This window comes from Neomonachus schauinslandi, chromosome 9 (assembly GCF_002201575.2).
Source record: "Neomonachus schauinslandi chromosome 9, ASM220157v2, whole genome shotgun sequence".
NCBI classification, from domain to species: Eukaryota; Metazoa; Chordata; class Mammalia; order Carnivora; family Phocidae; genus Neomonachus; species Neomonachus schauinslandi.
Genome location: NC_058411.1, coordinates 92,216,029 through 92,237,177, shown reverse-complemented (window position 1 = coordinate 92,237,177; position 21,149 = coordinate 92,216,029). Strand labels below are relative to the sequence as shown.

Below are 21,149 nucleotides of genomic sequence, written 5' to 3'. Positions count from 1 at the left end.
TGTAAATGTAAACTATAATTGTAAATATGAATATGAAACTGAAATTATAAGGTAATCCTTGATTATTATTAGCCGCCCCGGTGATTCAGAGTAGGTTTGTGCTCATTTTTGGAGATTTTCATTGAAAATAAATCACGTGTTAAATTAGGGAGCTGTTAGGTCCCCAGAGTGTCCACAGACCCCCATATGAGAACCACCTCTACCTCAGTTACATATTACAAATTGATATATGCAAATTCATGGTTATAACTGAAAACACAACTCCAGTGTACATATGTTAAAGTGTGTCTCTGCTTTGCTAATATTACCATTGCTTTCTTTATATGGGCCCCCTTGCCTAATATCTTCATTTTCTCCCTTCGTGTGGTATTAAGCTTCCAACTAGAACAGTAGTTCTCAATCCTGGTTGCACATTAGAACTGCCTAGGGAGCTTTTAAAAGAATGTTTTAATACCTAGTATTGGATGGGTACATGAGTTTTGTTTCTATTTTATTATTGTTGCTGTTGTTTGTTTGTTTTTTAAAGATTTTATGTATTTGACAGCAAGAGACACAGCAAGAGAGGGAACACAAGCAGGGGGAGTAGGAGAGGGAGAAGCAGGCTTCCCGCCAAGCAGGGCGCCCGATGCGGGGCTTGATCCCAGGACACTGGGACCATGACTCGAGCTGAAAGGAGACGCTTAACGACTGAGCCACCCAGGCACCCCTGTTGTTGTTTGTTTTTAAAGTTCTCCAGTTTGTTCAGTGTGCAGCTAGGATTCAAAACCACAAGATTCTAGGCTGCTGAAAATTTCCAAGGCACTTTGGCTTATTAAGGATCAGTAGAATTATGTATTGCATAATGGTGTGTAGTGTATGCCAGACACCGTATTCAATACAACATACTGTTACCTCAGGAAATTGGTGATACTATGAGATAGATATTACCTCCATTTTTCAGGAAAGTGAAGTTTAGAGAGACTAAATAGGTTTCTGTGGCCACATAGTTATTATTAGCAGCAGAACCAGGACTCAAATTGTCTATTAACCATAAAACTGTAGGGGCGCCTGGGTGCCTCAGTCGTTAAGCGTCTGCCTTCCGCTCAGGTCATGATCCCAAGTCCTGGGATCGAGCCCCGAATCAGGCGAAGCCTGTTTCTCCCTCTCCCACCGCCCCCCTTGTGTTCCCTCTCTCACTGTGTCTCTCTCTGTCAAATAAATAAAATCTTAAAAAAAAAAACTATAAATATCCAGTCTTTTCACCCCATTATTACACTATAGATTTACCTTAACCAATCATTATTAAGCACATACTTTGATGGAAGTATTTTTACTTTGATTAAAAATATATAAGCATTGTGGTCCCTGAGTGGCTCAGTCGGTTAAGCATCTGCCTCTTGATTTTGGGTCAGGTCATGATCTCAGGGTCGTGGGATCAAGCCTCATGTCAGGCTCCTCACTGACCGCAGAGCTTAAGAAGTATCAGCTGTAATTATAACTATTAGTGTTAAAACTGCATAATGAGGGGCACCTGGGTGACTCAGTCATTAAGCGTCTGCCTTCGGCTCAGGTCATGATCCCAGAGTCCTGGGGTCGAGCCCCACATCGGGCTCCCTGCTCTGCGGGAAGCCTGCTTCTCCCTCTCCCACTCCCCCTGCTTGTGTTCCCTCTCTCTCTGTGTCTCTCTCTGTCAAATAAATAAATAAAATCTTAAAAACTGCATAATGATCCACAACCACAGACCAGAGAGCAGTGTCCAGCAGTCTTCAGTATAAATGAAATAATCTGTTTTCCATCTATTTTCTATAGATAAGTCCTTTTATAAACAGAAATCCAACTGGCATTAAATTCGTATTTCCCAGACTGCTATATTTACAGAATGCTGAAAGTCATCATTGTACAACATATTGTACTGCTCCTTAGGGACTCTTATTCCAGCATATTCTCAAAATACAGAATTTAATACAGATACCAAATAGCCTAATGCAGGGAAATTTTGTCCAAGAAACATAGCGCCAGAAGTTACATGAGAAACAAGGTTGTTGTCGGTAGACTTTGAGAATGTCAGTTATTATAAAACTGTGCTTCCTTCAGTCACATAACAATTTTTTACTTGTGATGCAAATCCAATAACAAATAATGTTACAGAGGCAACATTTCTCCCTTCTTCCAGTAACCTGTTTTTTCCAGGCCCTGAAGACTTCTGAGTATTCTCATACTTATCAGGCATTCAAATGCTTAATGTAAAAATAAACTATTAATTTTAGTTTGTGTAGAAGGCTATTTTGTTGATGTTGTTGTAGTCCTAGGACAGTAAAGACTCATCTGAGCTTTGATATTTTTCTTTTTTGCTTGTGTAGTTGCCCCCTATAATTTTTGTTTATTTCTTCATAATTTATGCTTCCTGAGTGAGACATCTTAAGTATAATTTTAGGATAAGTGAATACTTTATTTTCGTTATTGATTTTTTTTTTTTTTTTAATTTGACAGAGAGACACAGCGAGAGAGGGAACACAAGCAGGGGGAGTGGGAGAGGGAGAAGCAGGCTTCCTGCTGAGCAGGGAGCCCGATGTGGGGCTCGATCCCAGGACCCTGAGATCATGACCTGAGCCGAAGGCAGACGCCTAACCGACTGAGCCACCCAGACGCCCCTGATTTTTATTTTTTAATGCAAAAAGTAAAAAATAAGTATATCTTTCTAGCATTTTATAATAGGTACATTTTTTTAAATAAACTTTCTTTCTTTCTTTTTTTTTTTTTAAGATTTTATTTATTTATTTGACCCAGAGAGTGTACAAGCAGGCAGAGCGGCAGGTAGAGGGAGAGGGAGAAGCAGGCTCCCCACCAAGCAGGGAGCCCGATGCGGGGCTCGATCCCAGGACCCTGGGATCATGACCTGAGCTGAAGGCAGACGCCCAACCGACTGAGCCACCCAGGCGCCCCTAAACTTTATTTCTTTAGAACAGCTTTAGTTTCACAGAGCACAAAGTATAGAATTCCCATGTATGCCCTGTCCCCACAGATGAACAAGCTCCCCCACTATCCATACCCCATGCCCCAGTGGTACATTTATTATAATTGATGAACCTATGTTGACATATCATCACCCAAAGTCCATAGTTTACATTAGAGTTCACTCTTGGTGAATAAGAATATATATTTTTTGTGGCATTTTATAGGACATATGGTTGTATTTTTTTTGGACTTTAAGTAATATACATTGAAAAATGGTATGTTTTTTGGCAATTCTTGTACAGACAGTTTTTTAGCTTTTTTAAAAATTTTCCTTTGCACTCATGGGGCATTCTAAATTAAGTAAAAAGATGGCATTTCTTTGAGGGATTTATTTTACATGCTTATTTATCAAGTAAAAATGACTTTATTGGGGCGCCTGGGTGGCTCAGTTATTAAGCATCTGCCTTTGGCGTAGGTCATGATCCCAGGGTCCTGGGATCGAGCCCCGCATCGGGCTCCCTGCTTGGCAGGAAGCTTGCTTCTCCCTCTCTCACTCCCCCTGCTTGTGTTCGCTCTCTCGCTGTGTCTCTCTCTGTCAAATAAATAAAATCTTAAAAAAAAAAAAGACTTTATTATTATAACCCTTCTCAACCTGATAAAGGACATCTATGAAAAATCTACACCTAATAATCCACTTAGTGCCAAAATATTGAATACTTTTTTGTTAAGATCAGAAAGAAGGTATGCAATCTAGCTACTTCTTTTATTTATTTATTTATTTTTAAAGATTTTATTTATTTATTTGAGAGAGAGAATGAGATAGCATGAGAGGGGGGAGAGTCAGAGGGAGAAGCAGACTCCTCGCTGAGCAGGGAGCCCGATGTGGGACTTGATCCCGGGACTCCAGGATCATGACCTGAGCCAAAGGCAGTCGCCCAACCAACTGAGCCACCCAGGCGCCCTATTTATTTATTTTTTAAAGAATTTATTTATTTGACAGAGACCAAGCGAGAGAGGGAACACAAGCAGGGGGAGTGAGAGAGGGAGAAGCAGGCTTTCCGTGGAGCCAGGAGCCCGATGTGGGGCTCGATCCCAGGACCCTGGGACCATGACTCGAGCCGAAGGCAGACACTTAATGACTGAGCCACCAGGTGCCCTGCTACTTCTTTTATTTAAAAAAAAGATTTATTTATTTGAGAGAGAGAGAGCACACATGGGATGGGGAGGGTCAGAGGGAGAGGGAGAGAGAGAATTTCAAGCAGAGTCCCCACTGAGCACAGAGCCCAAAGTGTGGCTCCATCTCACGACCCTGAGATCATGACCTGAGCCAAAATCAAGAATCAGATGCTCAACTGAATGAGCCACCTGGGAGCCCCTCACTTCTACGCCACATTGTATACGTAGCCGTTGCCATAAGGTAAGAAAAAGAAATTAACATAAAGACTGGAAAGAGATAAGCAAAATTCTATTTGCAGTGACATAATTGTTTATATAGAAAATCCTAATATAAAGGATATAGAAATGAATGACCTAGGCTCTATCTTCAAGAATCTCACTGGTTAGTAGCTTTAATACCAATACGTATCAGAAGAAATACCTGCCTGAGGAAGTAGGGAGGTTTCACCTGTGCCCTTTGTTATGTGATTTTTAAACTGGTTTTTCCATAGTAAGAGTTTGGGCTTTAAATTGTAAATAATGGAACCATTATGGAGTTTTAGGCTAACATAATTACATTTATATTTTACATAGAATTCTAACAAGGGAGATGGGGCTGGATGGGAAGGGTAAGAGACTAGATGCAGGGAGATCAATCATGGAGCTGTTGTAATTATCCATGCAAGAGATCATGGCCTTAGTAGTTTTGACAAAGGTCATCTAGGGAGGAAGAAAGTGGCTAGAGCTATTTATAGGACTCAATTACCAAGTTTTTTGCTTGGGCAATTGAGCATGGATAATGTTAGATTATATGGAGAACTCAAGAGGGAAGAGCAGATTTGGCATTGGAGGAGCATGGCTGTTAGGGAAGAGTAGGATATAATATTGGATGTAGTGAATTCCAAATGTATCATTATTTTCTTTTTTTTTTTAAAGATTTTATTTATTTATTTGACAGAGAGACACAGCGAGAGAGGGAATACAAGCAGGGAGAGTGGGAGAAGGAGAAGCAGGCTTCCCTCCGAGCAGGGAGCCCGAAGCGGGGCTCAATCCCAGGACCCTGGGATCATGACCTGAGCCGAAGGCAGATGCTTAACGACTGAGCCACCCAGGCGCCCTCATTATTTTTATTTCATTTCCTCTTTATTCGTCACTCTTTTGTCTCAATTTTCTCCACTTGCCCCCACCTTGACTTCTTTAAATAGTTATGCCATAGAACAGAAGGATTTTTTTTTCCTTTTGAGTGAGAGTAATTTAATGATTTAGTCTTTGACATACCACACTTCTGTTCATCACAACAATTGTGTAAGGTGGTAGGATAGTTACTATAATTGCTAGGGAGTTATGGTAATACCCACCTTTCTCCCTCTGAGTCCCAACTAGGAGTATGTGCACATGATAGTAGAACAAGAAAGTATCAATTTATTATACTGGGCATGCACCCTATAATACCCCAAGTGCAAGGCTTCTGGACACCCATTTATGCCTGGTAATTTCACTCCCTCTTTTATTAATAGGGAACATATAGGCTCTAGGGGACAGGCTTTAGCATGCCTTATCCAGGAATCTAGAACTAAGGGCAACACTACCTCCTCTGAGTTTCAGAAAGGGACAAAAAATATGGATCCAAATTCCTGGCTTTTAGTTTTTGTGCATTAGCTTCGGCTGCTAAAACAAAATGCCATAGACTAGGTAGCTTACTCAACAGGAAATCCATTTTCTCACTGTTATGGAGTTTGAGGAGTCCAAGATCAAGGTGCTGGCTGATTTGGTTTTTGGTAAGCGTTTCCTGACTTTCAGACAGATGTCTTCTCATTGTGTGCCCACATGGTCTTTCCTGGTTGCATGTGCCTGGAGAAAGAGAGATAACTCTTATTCTATTAAGGCCCCCATTCCTATTGGATTAGGATCTTACCCTAATGACTTCATTTAACCTTAATCATCTCCTCAAAGTGTTGTCTCCAAATACAGTCACATTGGGGGTTAGGGCTTCAACATATGAGTTTTAAGGGGACACAGTTCAGCCCATAGCACTTGGTAACCTCACTTCAGGGGTGGTCCATAGACTATTAAAATCACACCAGTCATTTGGTTTTCAAATATTTAGAGATTTTCCAGAAAACTTTCTCTTACTGGTTTCTAATTTAATTCCATTGTGGTTGGAGAATACACTCTCGGTGATTAAATCCTTTTAAATTTATTGAGATTTGTTTTATGGCCCAGAATGTGGTCAGTTTATTTTGGTAAATATTTTGAGTACCTAGTACGAATGTGTATTCTGCTTCTGTTGAGTGGAGTGTTCTGTAAATGCCAATTAGGTCAAGTCGATGGTATTGTTCAAGTTTTTTATATTCTTACTGATTTTCTTTTATTTATCCTATTGATTATTTTAAAGGGGGGGTGTTGAAATCTCCAAATATAATTGTCTGTTTCTCCTTATGTAGTTCTATCAGTTTTTACTTTACACATTTTGAAGCTATTTTAGTAGGTACAGAAATGTTTAGGGCTGTTATGCTCTCTTGATGGATTGGCCTCATAATCATTATGAAATAGTCATCATTATCACTTGCAATGTCATTTGTTCTGGAATCTCTTATTAATATAGCCACTCCAGCTTTCTTTTGAATAATGTTAGCATGGTGTATCTTTTTCTAATCTTTAACTTTTAGTTTATTTGTGTCTTTATATTCAAACTGGGTTTCTTATAGGTAATATGTAGTTGTGTCTTGCTTTTTTATCCGATCTGACAATCTGTGCTTTTTAATTAGACCATTTGCATTTAAGATTATTGTTGATATGAATGGGATTAAATCTACCATCTTACTGTTTACTTCTATTTGTCCCATGTGGTCTTTGTTCCTGTTTTCATTGTTTTTTTTTGTCCTTTTTTTGAAGTCCAGTTTATCTCTTTGTTAACTTATTAATTATAATTAGGTTTGTGGTATTCTTTGGTTTTGATTTTGATTCTTTTTTTGTTCTTTGTTTTGTTTTTTTTTACTGGTTACTTTAATGTATGTGATAATCATCTTTAATTTGTCACAGTTTACCTTCAAGCACAGTATACAACTTTGTGTATAGTATTAGAGCCTTATAATGATATAATTCCATTTCACCCTCTTCTGGCCTTTATACTATTGTTATGATGCATTTTACATTGTTATGAGTCATACAGTATATTGCTACTAATTTTCCTTTAAGTAGTGAATTCTATTTTAAAATGGTTTGAAAACCATTTTATATTTTACATTTACACATTTATGATTTCCAGTGCTGTTTGTGTAGACCCACATTTTCAAATGGTATCATTTTCCCTCTGATAGAGGGAAACATTTTTGGCAGTGTAGGTCTGTTGTTGATTAATTTTTTCACCTTTTTTTGTGTCTAAAGAAGCATTCTGCTTGGTTTTTTAAAGAATTCTAGGTTGACAGTTTTTTTCTTTTCCTTTTTTAAAAAGATTTTTATTTATTTATTTATTTGACACAGAGAGAGAGAGAACACAAGCAGGGGGAGCAGCAGGCAAAGGGAGAGGGAGAAGCAGGCTCCCCACTGAGCAGATGTCAGTTTTCCTTCTGTGTGATGAAATTTTTTTTTTTTTAAACATTTTATTTATTTGAGAGAGAGAATGAGCGAGTGAAAGAGAGAGAGAGCACAAGCAGGGGGAGTGGGAGAGGGAGAAGCAGGCTTCCCACCCAGCAGGGAGCCCGATGTGGGGCTCGATCCCAGGACCCCGGGATCATGACCTGAGCCGAAGGCAGACGCTTAACGACTGAGCCACCCAGGCGCCCCCTGTGATGAAATTTTTAAAAGTTTGTTTTTGTCACATAAATAAGAGAATATATTAAATTGTTTTTTTTTAAGTTATGAAGCACATCATACACACAAAGAGTATGTACATTATAATTTCTCATACAGTGACTACCCAAGAACATTATCAGTCTCTTGTGTAATGATTCCTGTGTGCCTTGCCTCAATTAGAGGTCTACCAGTCATACTTGAAATATCCACTCTTTTGAATTTTATATTAATTATTCCCTTGTACTTCTTTATACTTTTACCACATATGTCTGTGGTCATCAAGTATCTTGTTTAATTTTGCTTGTGTTTTAAGCTTTTATGTAAATAGAATCATTCTAGTTACAGTCTTCTATAACCTGTGCGTAGCTATCACTTGTTCTTGTATTTATGTCCACTGTTGTATTGTGTCCTGTTATATGAATATCCCACAATTTATCCACTTTATAGATGATAGAATTTGTTCTAGTTTCCAGGATTTTTGTTATTACAGATGTTCCTTCTTTGAATATTCCTATATTTGTCTCCTAGTGAATAGGTACAAAATTTTCTTCGATTTACTGAGCAGAGTAATTATTGAGTTGTAGGGCATGCACTCTTTGCTAGATAATGCCAGGTTATTTTTCAAAGTGATCGTACCTATGTTTACTTTTACTAGCAGTATTTACTAGCAACTATCAGTTGCCCTACACATTTACTGACACTTACTTGGTCAGACTAATTTTTCCCCCTAGATCTGGTGATTTTTTTTTTTTTTTAAGATTTTCTTTATTTGACAGAGAGAGACACAGCAAGAGAGGGAACACAAGCTGGGGGAGTGGGAGAGGGAGAAGCAGGCTTCCCGCAGAGCAGGGAGCCTGATGTGGGGCTCGATCCCAGGACCTTGGGATCATGACCCGAGCTGAAGGCAGATGCTTAACGACTGAGCCACCCAGGCGCCCCGATCTGGTGATTTTGAAATGGTTTGTCATTGTGGATTTAGTTTGTATTTTATGATGATTAGGGATGTTCAGCATCATATGTTCATTAGCTTCTCAGGATTCTTAGGTAAACTATTCTGGATGTTCATCTTTTGTTGGTTATTTAGGTTGCAGATTTTAACTTCCTGTTGGCCTTCTTTTCAGTCTCTGGTGCCTTTGGTGTAGCACTTTGCTCTCTTTCCACAAGAAGTTTTTATAGCCTACCATTAATAAAGACAACTCTTCTGCTCAGCAACCGCTTGGAAAAGATAGTATAAAACAATTCTTTTAGAAGTTGGGGCTCCTTTTATAAAGTTGCTAGTAGAGCATGTGTGAGGAAACAAGAAGGCCTACTTTGGAATGTTTGAAAGATGGGAGTTTGGGAAAAAGTCTGAGGAACAGTTAGGAAACAAAGTATTGGCTTTCCTTAGAAATTTTTTCCCTCTTTATTTGTTCCATTTCCTCTAGCTCTACTGGTACTCTGTTTTCCTTATATTTTTATATTTTCTCCCTTCTTATTTTCCTGCTGTTTGTTGTTTCCTCTTCATTCATTTTGTTTCTCTTCTTCCTCACATTTTTTTCTCTGTATTTTGATTCCAAATCTTAATTATTTTATTCTTTTCTGGTTGTTTTCTTTAAAAAAATACCCTTATCCCCACACAAATGACTACAGTTAAGTTGGTAAGGAGCCAGGAGGGGAATATGGATGGCACTTAAAGGCTAGAGGCTTTGCGTAATTGGAAATTTGAATTGAAGAGGAAAAGGACATGTCTGTTAGGACTGCCACGCATAGTCCTCTGGGAAGAGAATTGCCTTTCAGAGTTGTGTGGTGTACAAGTTTTACCTTCCTTATTCTTTTGTGGCCTAGAAAATTATTAACAATTGGGGGAACAAATCCAACAATAAATAAGTTGCACAAATGAGACTGAAATTTTTTTATGAACTCACTGATTGTTTTACTACTATAAAAAGAGATGTTTATTTTGTGTTTTGCCTTTGTAGCATTTTTAGGTAAAATTATTTTAATGGAAATGATTTTATGGTAAATTCAAATTGGTAAGTAATTGCTTCTTTATATTATGCAACATTTGCAAAGGTGGAAAACGAGTTACTGTTTATTTTGTTACTTGGCTCTAAGTAACTTAAAGAACATAGAAACTCAGTGTGGCCTGAATACTGAGTACACAAGGCCTGTCATATCTCACATCACACCTTTTATGCTTTCAGAATTTTTAAAGGTAATTTTTAGTCTTAAAACTAGAAATATTCAGCTTTTAACATACTTAGATCCTGTTTCAAGAAGTTCAAAGTGCTTTATAAAATACTATTAAGCGTAAAATAGGGGCACCTGGGTGGCTCAGTTGTTAAGCGTCTGCCTTCGGCTCAGGTCATGATCCCGGGGTCCTGGGACCGAGCCCCGCATCGCATTGGGCTCTCTGCTCAGTGGGAAGCCTACTTCTCCCTCTCCCACTCCCTCTGCTTGTGTTCCCTCTCTCGCTGTGTCTCTCTCTGTCAAATAAATAAATAATATCTTTAAAAAAAAAGCATAAAATATCTAAGAATGGTTGAGTGAATATCTTATGTTGGTTTTGTTCACTATTATCTTAAGCTTTTGTATGTACATAAAATTTGTAAAATAATAGTTCCTATAAGTTAGAATGTCTACAAACATGAACAGCAGCATTAGAAAAATTTGAGAAATATTTTATAGCCCTGAAAATAATTAAAATACCCTGATTTCCACATGTCAAATCACTAAGCCTGCCTTTTGTTCATTTCCATTGGTTATACTGGTTGTGGTAATTATTAACTATAGAGAGTAATTAGAGAATTAGCCAAGGCCTTTCCTTTGGTTTCTGTGAGATTTAGTGTGATGAAGTCTGTGAGACCTGTCCCTCATAATTACCTATTCTCAGTATTTTTTATTTTATTTTATTTTTTTAAAGATTTTTATTTATTTATTTGACAGAGAGAGACACAGCGAGAGAGGGAACACAAGCAGAGGGACTGGGAGAGGGAGAAGCAGGCTTCCCGCCGAGCAGGGAGCCCAATGTGGGGCTCGATCCCAGGACCCTGGGATCATGACCTGAGCCAAAGGCAGACGCTTAACGACTGAGCCACCCAGGCGCCCCTATTCTCAGTATTTTAGAGAAGACACTATCAGATGGTAGAAATGGCTATCAAGTTGGAATTGAGAATTCTCTTGAAAAACTGATTACTAAGGCCCAGGAACATACATGAGTATAATAATTTTAGTGGTGGGAGGGGCAGTTAACTTTTTTTAGAATTTTAGTGTGAATAAGTTAGATTTTTGAAGAACATAAATAGAATGTAAAATAGAAGTTAAAGAACTTGCTTGATATCCTGACCATTTGTTGTAGGGCTCATCATTTGAGTTTACCTGCCCTATAATAACTGAATTTGTCAGAGCTGGTCATACTTCAACATAGATCTTAAGTTGATCTACAAATGCTTAAGCCTTTTATTTAGCTAAATAACTACACTTAAATACTTTTTTAATTTTGCTTATGAATTCATTGAGCACCTCCTATATGCCAGGCATTGTCCTAAGCACTGATAATAGAATGATGACTATTTTATACCTGGTTCCTACTTGCATAGAGCTTATGGTCTAATTAGAGACATACGGCCTTTACAGTAGTGTGAGAATTGCAGTGGGAATGCATGAAGCTTATGAGAGGGTTTTTTTCTGCATCTGCTTCCACTTGAAATTTAACTGAAATCAGGGACTAGAAGAAGTTGGCAGGTTTTCAACTTCTCCATTGGAGAATATGCTGTTTGTAACAGTATGTTCTTTTGTTAAGACTTTTAATTCCTGCTTCTCTTCCCTCTTTGGTATTTTCTAACTCATTCACAACTCTTGTTTTGCAACTTTCAAAGGGTCAGGTTTAGTTTGGGTGGCCATGACATACAGCAATTCATATCATATAATAGATGTTGAGGAAACACACCTGGGTTGAAGCACCTTATGTCTCAGTGGTAAAAAGTAGGATTCAGAGTGTTCACATGGGCAGAGAAACAGACCATTCTTGGAAGAATGCAAAATAGTAGCCATGTAAACTGGAAAGTCCAGTTAGAATTCACAGGAAAACAGGGATTGGGGATTAGACACCAACATGTTTTATAGTAAAGGATCAGGATCAATATTCAGAGGGGTGCCTGGGTGGCTCGGTCATTAAGCGTCTGCCTTCGGCTCAGGTCATGATCCCAGGGTCCTGGGATCAAGCCCCATATCAGGCTCCCTGCTCGGCAGGAAGCCTGCTTCTCCCTCTCCCACTCCCCCTACTTGTGTTCCCTCTCCCGCTGTGTGTCTCTCTGTCAAATAAATAAATAAAAAATCTTTAAAAAAAAAAAAAAGAATCAATATTCAGAAGTTGGATAGCTGGTATAGTATGAACAACAAAAATGACCTGGGTACTAAGCCAACAAATACCTAAGACTGAGTTTCCATCCATGATTCTTCCCTGACCCAGAATTGGAATTGGACTAATAGGGTAGTAGAATTTAGGTAGATAGGCACACTGGATGAGACTTCTTTCTAAATCCTCAAATTTGTAACATTGTATATACACAGGAGATGTTGGTTTAATCCTCACTTTGCCATTATATTGCCATGTGTGTCTGAGCAGTTCCTTTAACTCTCTGAAGCCCAATTTTCTAATGTACAAATGAATGAAAATTCATGCTCTTGATGGTTCTTTTGAGTTCTTCAATTTGTGACTTTTTTTTTTTTTAGATTTTATTAGAGACAGAGAGAGAGAGAGAGAATGAGCAGGGGGAGGAGCAAAGGGAAAGGGAGAAGCCTAATGCCAGCTGCAATCCCAGGACCCCAAGATTGTAAGCTGAGCCAAATGCGGACACTTAACTGACTGAGCCACCCATTAAGCCATCCTAAATTTGTGACTTTTATACAAAAGCCAAAACTTGGCTTTTTAAATTTTATTTTATTAAAAAAACACAACTTATCCCTTGTCATTTTGCCCACAGAAGCTGCTTATTTTTCTCTGATGATAAAGGGACCATGCTTGGTTTTAATTAACTCTTAGGTGTTTTTAAATGCACAAAATAGAACATTGGAACACTTTATTTATAAACAGATGTAATTGTACAGTTTTGCCAAGCATTATAAGAATAATGTTTCTAGATGGGACATCCTCTTGCTCTTTCTGGAAGTGCATAATCTAGACCTTTCCATAATATCTAAATTGAAAGAACTTTAAACAGGGAAGACCTAAGGCAAGGAAGGATTAGTTGTCCAAATTCATTTAGTACCAGGAATCCCTGAAGATAGTCTGAGTTGGTAGGTTAGGTCTGAGTCATTTTTGTGTGAAATGAAAAATAAGTATGAGCTTCTGTAGTTGAGAATTAAGAACTATTGGTAGTGGTAAGCAGGTTTTTAGAGCTAATTCTCTACTTACTGATAATATGTATGTGATTTTGGGCAAATGATTTTACAGAATTAGTTTTCACATCTTTAAAACAAGAGGAAGACCTGTGTCATTGTATTTATATTTGTCTTAAATTTAACAAACACTTCCATCGTGATCACTATGTGTCATATAATATTCTAAAAATTTATGTAATCATTTAATTCTTCTAACTACTCTCTGAAGGTTGATACTATTATTATCCCCATTTATTAGATATAAAAACTGAGGCAAAGAGAGGTTGTATAACTTGTCAAAGCCAAACAACTAGCAAGTAGTAGAACTGGTTGCCTGACCTCAGAGTTCATGCTCTAAACTATTAGTCAGTGCTACATCATAAGAATTAAAAAGAAGAAGCACTTGATAAAATACTTCACAGCTCAAGATGAGCATGATCAACTTTGTTTAATTGGATGTTTGGATTATGTGACAATTAAAATTTATGGCCAATTTTTGAAAAGGTAGGTTATTATAAAAACATACATGTGACTTAGTGTTCCAGATGACACCTCAGAATATTGCAATGCTTTCATTATAATTTTGCACTTTGGTGGTTATTGTATTATGTAGATGTACAGCAAAGATATTTGGTTGAATTCAAACCACACGCAAGTCCAGAAAGTTGCTGTTAAAAGTAAGTCCATGGGGACGCCCGGGTTGCTCAGTCGGTTAAGCATCTGCCTTCAGCTCAGGTCATGATCTCAGGACCCTGGGATTGAGCCCCACGTTGGGCTTCCAGCTCAGCAGGGAGCCTGCTTCTCCCTGTCACCCCTGCTCTCTCTCTCTCTCAAATGAATAAAATCTTAAAAAAAAAACCCAAAACCAAAAAAACAAATCTTAAACAAAAAAAGTAATTCCATGATAAGTTTGTTTATAGATCACTTGCCTTTTTCATAATAGAGTACTGAGGATTTTTTAAAAATTCAGTTTATGTTTTGTTGTTGCTCAACAACAACAAAAGAATATTTTTGTATATGAAGAATCTGTTCTATAAGTGAAAATATTTGTGTCACTAATATTAATAAAACAATAGTCCACATGTGAAATGGCTCTTGTTCACAGCCACAGCCACTATTTTTTGCACTTGTCACTAAACTACTTTGCCTTTTATTCTCTGCTTAAAGACTTCTCATGGTATGTAAATCAAGTTGTACTTGAAATGAAGAAAAGTGGATTCTACTTTCCAATAGTGTACAACTCTGAACAAGAAAGCTGGAGTCTTTGTGCCTTATTTTCTTCATCTGGAAGTAAGGTAGATTAGGCTACATGATTTCTAAGAACCTTTACAATTCTCACTTAAAACAGAACCGTACAACGCATACCTTTGAGATATAGATGAGAAACCAAAACCTTTTCAGTGTATGTAGAATTTAATCCATTATTTCCATCCATGAAATATTTAAAATATTATAAAGAAATGGATGGGTTGGGTTACCTATGGAACTGTGAATATAATGCTGAGTTTTTCCTGAAGTGATGGTTGATTTGCACTGATCTATCCTTTCCCCTTTTCATGGCCTCATTTGTGGTAAGTGGCTCATGTCTGGGCAAAGGTTGGCTGAAGTTAGCAGTACAGTCTGTTCATGGAACACAGTGAAACTTACCCATGTGGAGGTGAAATTCATGACCCTAGGACTGTGCGCCAGCACTCTGAAGTAACCATTCATAGCCTAGCTGGATTACATAAGTTCTGGGGAAGAGTATAAAGTCAGTGAAAGATCAGTGTAGAAGTGAGTTAGGAAAGGGCTCTTTTGTGGAAAAAAAATAGGGACTCAGGAAACTTTTGAAATCTCAGAATTGTTAGAAGAAGAAGCCATGTTTAGTAGGTAGAAAAGAACAAACAGTGGTACAAGGAAGGAAACAAGTAGAGCATGGTATAGGGAACAGTTTGGCTGGCACAGAGAGACTATGTAGGGAGCAGTGAAAGAGACGAAGAAGCAATGGTGGAGACGGTTAAGACTCTATGGGTGGAGTCTGAAGCAGGGTCGTCACAGTGTGTATACCCAAGAGTCAGCATTCACAGCAGAATCTGGCAGGGCGCAGCCTGGTATGGTGGTCCTGGCTCTAAGGTCAGGCTTAAGAGTTTACATGGGAATCAACAGCAGTTAGGGAGCCAGTAAAACAAACAGAGAAAACTTTGAGCTGAAAGGAATGTGATAGAATGGCTTTTCAGGAAGATTAATTGCACTAGGGTGCAAAGTGAGTAAGAAGGGGCTTAGAGTCCTAAACCATAGCTAGGAGACTGTTGTAGTAATTCAGGTATAAAATAAGAGCCTGGGGCGCCTGGGTGGCTCAGTTGGTTGAGCGACTGCCTTCGACTCAGGTCATGATCCCAGGTCCTGGGATCGAGCCCCGCATCAGGTTCCTTGCTCAGTCGGGGAACCTGCCTCTGCCTCCGCCTGCCGCTTTCCCTGCTTGTGCTCGCTCTCTCTCTCTCTCTGTGACAAATAAATAAATAAAATCTTTTAAAAATTGTCATCTAGAGGGGCGCCTGGGTGGCTCAGTCGGTTGGGCGTCTGCCTTCGGCTCAGGTCATGATCCTGGAATCCCGGGATCGAGCCCCACATTGGGCTCCCTGCTCCGCGGGAAGCCTGCTTCTCCCTCTCCCACTCCCCCTGCTTGTGTTCCCTCTCTCACTGTCTCTCTCTCTCTGTCAAATAAATAAATAAAATCTTTAAAAAAAAGAAAAAAGAGCCTAACTTAGGTAACTGTCTTGAGGTTAAAAAGGAAGAGTTTAAATCCAAGAAAAATTTATTATTATTTATTTACTTATCTGAGAGAGAGAGAGAGAGAGCAGGTTGAGGGGCAGAGGGAGAGGGAGAAGCTGACGCCCTGATGAGCAGTAAGCCCAATGACGCAGAGCTCAATCCCAGGACCCTGAGATTATGACCTGAGCTGAAGTCACATGCTTAACCAACTGTGCCACCCAGGTGCCCCAAATCCAAGAGAAATTGAAAAGAACAAATTAGTAAGATTAGTGGCTGATTTTCAGGATCATAAAGAGGGAGAATTTCCTACCCTTGTCCTATAGACTTAGAAGGGAACTTCTTTTATTCTCTTTACTTGAGATTTGGGGACAATTTTGTTTGAGTGTTGATATTGCCTATTTAATACTATTTAATACTTGTTTTTATAAAAGGGGCTGTTGTGATACATGAATGGCCATTGTGCTCAAGGAGGACTAGGAAAGTAGGCTTTTCTATTTATCATCTATACTCTCGAGAATAATTGACAATGTATGTCACAACTGCCCAATCTTTCATCATCACTGTCTACTGAGATCACTGTTATCAAGGTCACCAGTGACTTCCTTATTGTCAAATCCAGTGGTCACTTTGTTTACATTTTATTAAACCTCACCATTGTTTGAAACCGTTGGCCATGCCCTCCTTGATTTTTTTTTTTTCTTATGCTTCCATGATACCATACTTGACAGCTCCTTTTGTTGGTTCATCATCCTCTCTTAGATCACTACTTGGTGGAATGCCCCAGAGCTCTGTCATGAGTTCCCAACGTATTCTTCTAGGTAACTCTTGATTCTAAATATTCTCCAAATGCCAATGATTCCCTAAACTATATCCCCAAGCCGGGACAGCTATAGTAACCTCCTAACTAGTATACCCACTTTGGTTCTTTTTCCTATTAGCAACATAGCAGCCAGGGTGATCATTTTAAAATGTAAATCAGATCATGTCATTTCCTTAAAGCCACCCAATGACTTCACATTGAATTTATGACAAAATTTAAACTCCTTGCTCTAGCTTCAGAATCCTGTATAATCTGGTCCCTGACCACCGTTCTAAACTTCGTCTTGTACCAATTTCTCTCCCTCCTGCTGCCATTCCAGCCTCACTCCTCCAGCACATACCCATTCATTCTCACCTTGGACCCTCTGGTTAGAATGCTCTTTCCCCAGGGCACCTGGGTGGCGCAGTTGGTTGAGGGTCAGACTCTTACTCTTGGTTTTGGCTCAGGTCTTGCTCTCAGGATCGTGAGATTGAGCCCAGCATTGGGCTCCTCACTCAGCGCTGAGTCTGCTTGGGGTTCTCTCTCCTTCTCCCTCTAATGCTTGTTTTTTTTTTTTTTCTCTCTCATAAATAAATCCTTTAAAAAATGCTCTTTCCCCTCATTTTTGAATAGCTAGCTCCTTGTCCGGGTCTCAGCTTGAATGTTGCCTGCTCAGAAAAGCCTTCCCTGAACATGCAGTACAAAAACATTCACATAATCACTCGCACATCATTCTTTTTACACTTAAAGCATAGCACTTAGCACCATCTGATATTTTTCTTATTAATCTGTTCTTGTTTTTCTTTGCCACCACAAGCTCCAAGTCCCAGTGTTTAGGAAAGTGCCTGGCACACAGCAGGTATATAATAAATAATTGTTGAATATATGAAGTCTTAATACCTACATACTGGTTTTGTCAATAGAATCCAATGCTTTGGGGCGCCTGGGTGGCTCAGATGGTTAAGCCTCTGCCTTCGGCTCAGGTCCTGATCCCAGCGTCCTGGGATTGAGTCCCGCATCGGGCTCCCTGCTCTTTGGGAGCCTGCTTCTCCGTCTGCCTCTCTCTCTCTCTCTCTCTTGTCTCTCATGAATAAATAAATAAAATCTTTAAAAAAAAAAAAAAGAATCCAATGCTTTGAGCATAACCTCTTCCACTAATTCTTAACACCCATTCTCAATTCCCTCCATATATGTTTCTCATATTACCAGTATGAGACTCTAGATCTTAATTTTTTAAATAGCAAAAAGAAAAGGCATTTTAAACTGCTCAGTTCCAGTATTTCAACCAGTATGCTGTTAACCTAGGTTTGTCTTCACAAATTCCTGCATTAAGTAACTAAACTATGACCTACTAAGTAGGAATTCTGCAATGCAACAACTAAATAAAATGTGACACTAGGTAATGCTTTTATTTACTTGTTACTTTTCAGTTCATAGGCCTTATCATTTATCTAATACCAACCCGAGAATATAGTTTATTTAAAATTTAGCTTATGTGTTTTTATGTTCACTTTACAGGCCTGATAAAATTTTGTTGTATGTGTCTTTCTATGCATGTGGCACATGTGATCCCACAAACACATGATCATAACATTCTTTCTTTCAAAACATTGTGTTTTCACCTTGAAGATATTTTGTAGATATATAACTGTACCACAGTATATTAACCAGTCCTATATTGTTGGACATTTAGGTTTATTCCATTTTTTTAAAACATTTTTATTTATTTATTTGAGAGAGAGAGGGCGGGGGGGAGAGAGAGTGAGCAGTTGGAGAAGCAGAAGGAGAGGGAGAAGCAGACTCTCCGCTGAGCAGGGAAGGATCCCAGAACCCTGGGATTATGACCTGAACAGAGGGCAGACGTTTAACCAACTGAGCCACCGAGGCACACTGGTTTATTCGATTTTAAAAAACTGGTATAAACATGTTAATAAATATCCTTTAATATTCAGCTTGGTGTACGTGTTATTTCCTTGATAAATTTGTGGAAGGAGAATTTTGATTGTTGTTACCAGATTATCCTCCATGAAGTAAAAATAAGAACATTATTTTTAAAGAAACTTTATTAGCAACCCCCAGGTTGTTCTGCTTCTCTTGTCATTGTATTCCATGTCATGACAAGCATGGAATCGTTCTACTACTTTGCCAGGCTTTAGAAGTAAACTGAACAGCATATACAGCAGCCCAGTGATGGGTAAGATATTCTTCTTTTCCGTCTAGACAGAGCTTTGAAGTAGCTCTGAGCTATCCTGGGTTTTTGTCCTAAATGACTACATGATGAGTAGTGGTTCAGAGGGGCTTCTAGTTAGTGTCTCTTGAGAAAGACGTAATGGTTCTGGCCTCTCTCCTGGGTGTTTTTCTGAGCTACTTCTGAAGAACAGAGATTCACAGACTGTCAGCGTTGAAAGAACTCTTGCAAATCTGAGCTACCACTTGATATCTAAATCCTTCCAACCACACCCCTGGCATGTGTCTGTCAGTCTGTCTTGAATACCCCTGGTGATAAAGAATTTACTTCTCTTGAGAGTCCATTTTATTTATGGATCACTCTGATCAGAGTTTTCCTAGGGGCCAAATTGTTCACCTCTTTTGTTAAACAGAACAGATGGGGAACTCCAGAGCCTAAAGTGCAGGGCACTACAGAAGCAGCAACAGGATCCTCATTACGGTCTTGGAGGTAGAGGGACCCTAGAGCTATGTTTTGATTCATTAATCCCCAGTCTCCAGAGATCTGTCCTTCATAACCTGTGAAAATTTGTGACATCCTTTCTGTTTTCTTAATGTTATGCTTTATATCAAATAAATTATTTCTTCTAAAATATGTAATTATTAGGTAAGCCTAACTAACAGTCCATATTTGTTTAGCTATGAAACAGTTTTTGTATTTGTAAAATACAGTTCTCACCTTTTAGAGCTGTTCTGAGGATTAAATGAGTTAATGTGTAAAAAGTACTGAGAATTGGCAATGCCTGACAATGTTACTAAGTGTTGGCTGTTATTTTATGTGTTGCACATGGTCATTTTAGGGAAATTTTTCTGAATGGTCTTAAAATACCAACTCAATAAAGTTTGGCTTTTAAGGCTGCTTCTTTTCCTGATAAGCCTTCCTAAGGCTAAAAATAGGCATTCTTCATCATACGCTTCAAGACTATTCATGATCTGACTCCTGTTCTTTCTTTTCCACGCTTTCTCTATACAAATTCTCTACTCAAGTTATGTTTTTTCTCTCTTGGTTCTGCTCAATGCCTACCTTTTTTTTTTTTTTTAAGTTTATTTCAGTATAGTTGACACACAATGTTACATTACTTTCATGTGTACAACATAGAGATTCAGTTTCTCTATGCTACGCTCACCACAAGTGTAGCTACCATCTGTCACCGTACAATGCTATTACAGTATCATTGACTGTGTTCCCTGTGTTGAGCCTTTTATTCCTGTGACTTACTCCATGTCTGGAACCTTGTATCTCCCACTCCCCTTCACCCACTTTGCCCAATCCCTAACCCCTTCCCTCTGACAACCATCAATTTGTTCTCTGTATTTATAGGTCTGACTCTGCTTTTTTATTTCAATGCCTACCTCTTTTGCAAAATGTTACCACTGTTACACATTTATCAAATGCTGTAGTGTTCTATTTGCTTTTAAAGTCATTTCTGAATCATAAACCCTTTGCAACCAGGAGCTATGTGCAGTAGAACTCTGTATCCCTGTCACCTAATACAGTGTAGTAAGTATTTAAAGTATGTGTTGTTTAATTGGATTGCACAACAAATTGAATTTTGTGTGTGTATATTTGCACACATGTTCAACCTGTGTAGTAGGTTAACACTTTTGAAATTTAACTGTGTTTCACAAACTTGGAGCACTTATGAGAAATTTAAAAATAATTACAAATAAGTGAAAACACCTGCAGATTAGATTTTTTTGGAACTGAGTAGTAACCAAAAAGTAACACACTTTATATGTAGCAATTTGGGCCTACATTGCCTACTGGATAATTACAGCATTTCTCCTTTGAAACTAATACTGCTGTATAGTATTGGCAGAGAAGGGCTCCATAGCTCTGACTGTCCACAGCACAGAACTGGGGTTGTGAGAACAAGGAACTAGATAAGAAACGGGCAAGGGAAAGGGGAGAAACATGCATTTGAATTTGCATCTTCTCTCTAATATTTAATAATAATAAAGCATTTACCTAAAAATGTATGACACAAGACTTTTCAACCCTTTGGTTATTGGTGAAATTTTGTGTGTGAAAACTGTTGCACTTGACATCCAAAAATCTAAATATCCATAGAATTACAAATGTATACCTGAATCTTAGATGTTTTAACTGAAGTTTACATAAAAATAA

General features: G+C 38.5%; 1 protein-coding gene across 2 annotated transcripts in view; it reads left to right on the top strand.

Moving 5' to 3' along the window:
* The window catches only part of FAM214A (family with sequence similarity 214 member A), a 96,589-nt gene that overhangs the window by 43,766 nt on the left and 31,674 nt on the right, over positions 1-21,149 (top strand). The gene's annotated exons all lie outside the window — the stretch shown is intronic.